Genomic DNA, 6,702 nt, shown 5'->3' with positions numbered 1-6,702 from the left:
ATCAGACTCACAGCAGATCTCTCAGCAGAAACCCTACAAGCCAGAAGAGAGTGGGGGCCAATATTCAACATCCTTAAAGAAAAGAACTATCAACCCAGAATTTTACATCCAGCCAAACTAAGTTTCATAAGTGAAGGAAAAAGAAAATCTTTTGTGAACAAGCAAGCACTCAGAGATTTCATCACCACCAGGACTGTTTTACAAGAGCTTCTGAAAGAACCACTACAAATAGAAAGGAACAACCAGTATCAGCCTTTCTAAAAAATACCAAAAAAACAAAGAACATCAACATAATTAAGAACTTGTATCAGGCTAATGGGCAAAACAGCCAGCTAACATTAAATGGCAATATCAAACTCACATATATTATTATTAATTCTAAATTTAAATCAACTAAATCCCCCAATCCAAAGTCACAGACAGGCAAAAAAAAGCCAATACCCATTGGCATGCTACATCCAGACCCATCTCACATGCAAGGATACACAATGACCCGAAACAAAGGGATGAAGAAAAATTTACCAACCAAATGGAGAGCAAAAATAATAAATACATAGAAAGCAGGAGTTGCAATTTTTGCTGATAAAATGGACTTTAAAGCAACAAAGATCAAAAGAAGCAAAGAAGGATATTACATAATGATAAAAGGATCAATGTAACAAGAAGAGCTAAAGATCCCAAATATATATGCACCCAATACAGGAATACCCAGATATATAAGACTTATAAAGAGACTTAGACTCCCACACAATAATAGTGGGAGACTTCAACATCAATATCAGACAGATCGATGAGACAGAAAGTTAACATCGATACCCAGGACTTGAACTCAGATCGGGAACAAGTAGACTTAATTAACATTTATAGAACTCTCCACTTTAAATATATAAAATATACACTCTTATCAGTACCACATCACACCTATTTACAGGTTTAAATGAAATATTGGTTGGCTGCTTGTTAGTTATTTTCTTCCCTCATTTTTTTCCCCCATGTCTCTATTATTAAACACAATTACAGGGATACCCATTTTTAGACTGCATTCTAGCCCGGGCAATAAAGCAACACCCCAGTTCTCTCTCCCTCTTCCTCTTCCCATTTTTCCTCTCTTTCATTTCTTTTTCTTATATTTTTTATTCTTTCTCTTTCTTTCTTTCTCTCTTTCTTCTAAAAAAAAAGAAGAAGAAGTAAGAAAGAATAAAGAAAGAGAAAGAAAGAAAGAAAAGAAAAAGATGCAACAGCTGGGGCTGCAAAAAAGAAAGGAGAGAAAGAAAATAAAAGAAAATATGTAAATATACTGTCTCTCCATTAACATAATTACAAGTTTGGATCACATTTTACTTTTGTTTTTTCTCTTTTTTTTCTATGATAAAATCTGATTTTTTAAACTTGAAATTAGCCTAAGTACATTGTCATAGTTTTTATGCTCATAAAACTTTACATATGCAACGGATTTTCTGCTACTGAACAAGCTCTAAACTATAAAAGACTATATACTGTGATATTTAGTAAGTCTTGACACATAGTATAAGGTTTTTACACATGCATGAGATTCACAGACGTTGTCTCTTCTTTGATTCTTTTTGATCCAGAAACTGGTATGAATTACGGATGGTCTTTGCATATTCACTGTACCCATTGGGTTTCTCTTTATCTGGAACTGCCTTATGTTCTGCAAGGGCTATAAATCTACAAAAGCACTTTTCTACATTTACTGTAGTTATAAGATTTCATTCTAATGTGAATTTGCTGGTGTAAAACAAGGGTTGGACTCTGACCAATCACCTTGTCACACTGATTACACTCTGTGATTTATCCCTGCAATTGATATCCTGATATCAAATAAGGTACAAATTTGGGTGGAAAATTTTGCCACATTGCTTGCATTCCTGTGGCTTATTTCCTCTGTGGATCCTATGATATAAAATACAGTGTGACCTGTAACTAAAGGCTCTTCCACATTCATTTACATTCATATGGTTTATCTCAGCGTGAACTCTGACAGAATGAGATTTAAACTCTGGATGAAGATTTTTCCACATTCATTACATCCATTAGGTTTCACTCCAGTGTTAATTATCTGATTTTTAGCAAGTGTTGAGCTCCAATTTAAGGCTTTTCCAGATTGATTATATTCATGTTGCTTTTCTCTACTGTGAATTACCTGATATTGAATAAGGTGTGATTTTGGATGGAAAGTTCTTCCACAGTAATTACATACATATGACTTCTTTCTGCTGCATTTTTTTCATGCTTAATTAGGTGTGAGCTATGTGCAAAGGTTTTCTCATACTTCATATATTCATGAGATATTAAATCTTTAGTACTTAATACATTTCTGGATAAAAGCTTTCCCACATTCATAAGTTTTCTCTCCAGTAAGAACTTTTTTTGGAGACACAATCTTACTCTGTAGCCCAGGAGGGAGTGTAGTGACACAATCTCGGCTGACTGCAGCCTATTCCTCCCAGGTTCAAGTGACTCTCCTGCCTCAGTCTCCCAAGTACCTGGGATTACAGGTGCCTGCCACCATGCCCCGGCTGATTTTTATATTTTTAGTAGAGATGGGATTTTGCCATGCTGGCCAGGCTGATCCTGAACCCCTGACCTCAGATAATCTGCCCACCTTGGCCTCCTAAAGTGTAGGGATTACAGGCATGAGCCAACATGCCCGACCTTAGAACTTTTTAATGTTTAATTAGAACTGAGCTCTGGCTAAAGGCTTTTTCTCATTCATTACATTCAGAGTTTCTTATCAGATGAATTCTCTGATGTTCAGTAAGGTATGATTTCTGCATAATGTCTTTTCCACATACATTCACACGGTTTCTCTCTCATGAGGTTTTTCTGATGTCTGCTTAGGTCTGAATTTCATTTGAAATTTTGGTCACATGTCATTTCTGACACCTTTTTTGTAGGACCACTAGTATGTATAATAGCATTTGAGCACAGACTCATGCAGCTCCCATATTTTTTAAAGAGCTCTCTCCCTTGCATGACTGTTTGGAGGGATCAGTATCACTGCCTGGAAATTTCTCTCTTTTAAAGAAAGGAAAATATTTGATCTCTCATCTGCAAGACGTCTGTAATAATTTTCTAATTCTCCCTAATTTTTATAAGTTTCTGCAAGCTTGGCTTCCTGCAGAATGTTACATATAAATCTTTCCAATATCCTCAACTGGCTGTAATTCTTTAAAAACTTCCATGTTTGTAGTTAGCTGTTATAGAAAGTAAAAAACTTCCTCTTCAAAGTTTCCCTTCTTGTTAAAGAATAATAATAATAAATGTTAGAAATAATAGTTTCTTTTAAAGACTAACTTAAGTCAAAGCCTTCTTGCTTTTTGCTAGTAACACTTTGTTAAGCCCTATCTTATGTAGCTGTTATATATAAAAGAATAAGTACATTCTATGTCCTTGTACTTTAACCAAGATATCTGTGCTGGACATGCTCACAGGCATGTAATACATTCTATATCCCTATACTTTAACCTTGTGCTGAACATGCTCACAGGCATGTCCCAGCTCCCAGCCTATGCCCCTTCCTTATTTAGAAATGCTATTACTTTTCTAAGTCATTTTGTGAGCAACTTCCTCTTTTCCTTTGTTCTCCATTGCTTTACCTATTCAAGAAAGTTTTAGGTTATTAGCCAGTCAGGTTTAGCTTAGACTGTGAGGTCTGGCTTTAACTAAGGGAGCTCAGACACAGCAGTAAGGACTCAATACACAAAGGAGAAATATACCCACCTTTCCTTTGTTCATTGTGCCCTTGTGGCAAGATTGCTGATAAGCAGTACCCTTTTTGCAGAAAGTACAATTGCCTTTCTGAGAAAACTTCTTGTCTGAATGCTAATTTTTCCTTGAGACAACTAGAAACAAACACTCTGTCTCTAACAACTGGGTCTCAGAATCTGAAACAATCAAGAAAAACAGAAAACCATAACTAGCCAGGCATGGTGGCTCACACCAGTAATCCCAACACTTTGGGAGACCAAGGCGGGTGGATCACCTGAGGTCAGGAGTTCAATCCCAGCCTGGCCAACAGTGTGAAACCCTGTCTCTATTAAAAATACAAAATTAGTCAGGTGTGGTGGCACATTCCCATCATCCCAGCTACTTGGGAGGCTGAGGCAGGAGAATTGCTTGAACCTGGGAGGTGGAGGTTAGAGATTGCACCATTGCACTCTAGCCTGGGCAACAAGACCAAAACGCCATCTGAAAAAAAAAAAAAGAAAACAATAACTAACTAAGTAATCAAATGAAATATGTAATACATGTAGTTATGTGACAAACAGATTCAGGAGTATCTAAAAGCAGCCTTTCAAAAACCAGGAGCTCAGTAACAGTCCATGATCACCCCTAGGCATTAGCAGACACTTGGAGATTCTGGATTTCTTTTCGTGTCTCTTGAATAGTGGTCCCTGGTACAGCTAGGTAGTAGATGAAGGCAGTATAACTAAGCTCCATAAGGGCACAGTGTTTGTAGATGGTCAATGATGACATTTTATCAGGGTTATGGACTCTCTAAGTCCCACAGAACTGCTTAGGGAATGAACATAATAGGAGGAGGCTGAGACACAGAACTGACCCCATCACTGAGCCTAGTACCTGCTGAGTGCTCATGCACACTCTCTTAATGAATGAGGAAGGCTGGTTCCCGTTGCTCGCCTGGGCACCAGAGGTCATCTCCTGGGAGTTCTCTATCCTCTGATCCTTGTCTATCTGGAACCCATGGCTCTTCCCCTTATTCAAGCTAGGAGATCACACTAGATTTGTAACATGGAATCCCTACTCATGGGAAAGGAAAGAACATGTCTTAGGCACACACAAGACACCTACACCAGTCTTAGTCCCTTGGTCTTCAGAAGGCTAGTTGTTAGAGACAGGGACTCCTAGAGAATCTGTAATTTTAAAAGTCCAGGGGAAGCTGTGTCTGTGGAAAGGTGGATACACACGGTGGATTATGAGTGAGATTTGGGCACAAAGACATACACAAGCTTTTGTGTACTTTCCTCACTGCAAGGGCAGAAAATCTGTATGGCACTGCGGTCAAGAGCAGTACTGTCAAGTCAGGCAGATATATATTAAAATCTCAGCTCCAACACTTACTGTGTGGCATTAAACAAAGTACTTGACATCTATAATCCTCATTTTCTTTATCTGTAAAGTGGGAGGAAGAGTTGCATCCGCCTTCACTGGTTTGTTGTAAGGATTAAATGAGATAATGTTGGGTAAACAGGCATGGCACAGTGCCTGGATAAAGGTGGTACTCATGATTGGCATTTGGGGGCTTTTGCACCTGCCCCTTCTTACCAGCATTTTGTTTCCCTTTGGGAAACTATGTCTGCCCACTGTGTGTAATCTTGGAGGGACATTAATTCAAAGTTTCATCTTCAGAAGTGGATCTTTCCACTTATGAAAGATCATAAGCTTCCTTTCCCTGTACCTACAGAAAACCTATACCTAACATAGGACCTAACGGTGAAACAATTGATGCTATCTTCCTAAGATCAGGGACAAAACAAGAATGTTCACCCTTGCCATTCCTCTCCAACACTATACTGAAGGTGCTAACCAGGAAATTAGGCAAGAAAAGTAAATAAAAGGAATTAAGGTTGGAAACAGAAAAGTAAAGCTGTCTCTATTCACAGGTTGCATGATCTTGTATATAGAAAATACTAAGGAATCCACTAAAAACTATGAGAAATAATAAATTATTTCATCAAATTTGGAAGATACAGAACAAAATAACAATATACAAAAGCCAATTACATTTCTCTACACTGTGCCATGAACTGAATTGTGTCACTTCCATTTCTCTGTTGAAGCCCTAAATACAACTCCCAGCCACCATGAATGTATTGGAGATAGCACCTTTAAGGAGATGATTAAGGTTAAATAAGGTCATTAAGGTAGGGCGCTGATCCCATAAAATTGATATCTTTATAAAAGAGAGACACTAGATCTCTCTCTCTCCCCATACTATGTGATAACACAGAGAGAAGGTAGCCACCTGCAACACAGAGAGAACTCTCACCAGAAACCAAACTCTGCCACAACCTTGATTTTAGACTTTCTAGCTTCCAGAACTATGAGAAAATAAATTTATGTTGTTTAAGCCTGCCAGTCATGGTATTTTGTTATGGCAGCCCAAGTAGACTAAGACAACTTGTAATGAAACAACCAAATATGAGATATTTTGTTAAAATAAATTTAACAAAACAAGTGGAAAATTTATACTCTGAAAATTACAAAACATTGTTTGAAGACATTAAAGAAGATCTAAATATATGGGAAAAGATTCCATGTTCATGTATCTGAAGACTTAACACTGTTAAAATGGCAATACTCTCAAACTGACCTACAGATTCAATATAACCCCTTGCAGAATCCCAGCTGAGTTCTTTGTAGAAATTGACGAACTGATTCTGAAATGCTTATGGAATTTCAAGGGACCCAGAATATCCAAAATAATTATGAAAAAGAAGAATGAAATAAAAGGACTCACATTTTCCAGTTTCAAGACTTGCTACAAGAAGCAACAGTAATTAAGATAGTATGATACTAGCCCAAGGATAGACAGAGCAATGGAATGGGACTACAAGTACCAAAATAAACCCATACATCTACTGTCAACTGATTTCTTTTAAAAGGGTGCCAAGATCACTCAATGGGCAAAGGGTAGTTTTTTCAACAAATGGGTGC

The sequence above is a fragment of the Cebus imitator genome, unplaced genomic scaffold (assembly GCF_001604975.1).
Source record: "Cebus imitator isolate Cc_AM_T3 unplaced genomic scaffold, Cebus_imitator-1.0 Scaffold1124, whole genome shotgun sequence".
In the NCBI taxonomy this organism is placed as follows: Eukaryota; Metazoa; Chordata; class Mammalia; order Primates; family Cebidae; genus Cebus; species Cebus imitator.
The sequence above is the reverse complement of the archived record's forward strand: the minus strand, read 5'-3'. Positions refer to the sequence as shown.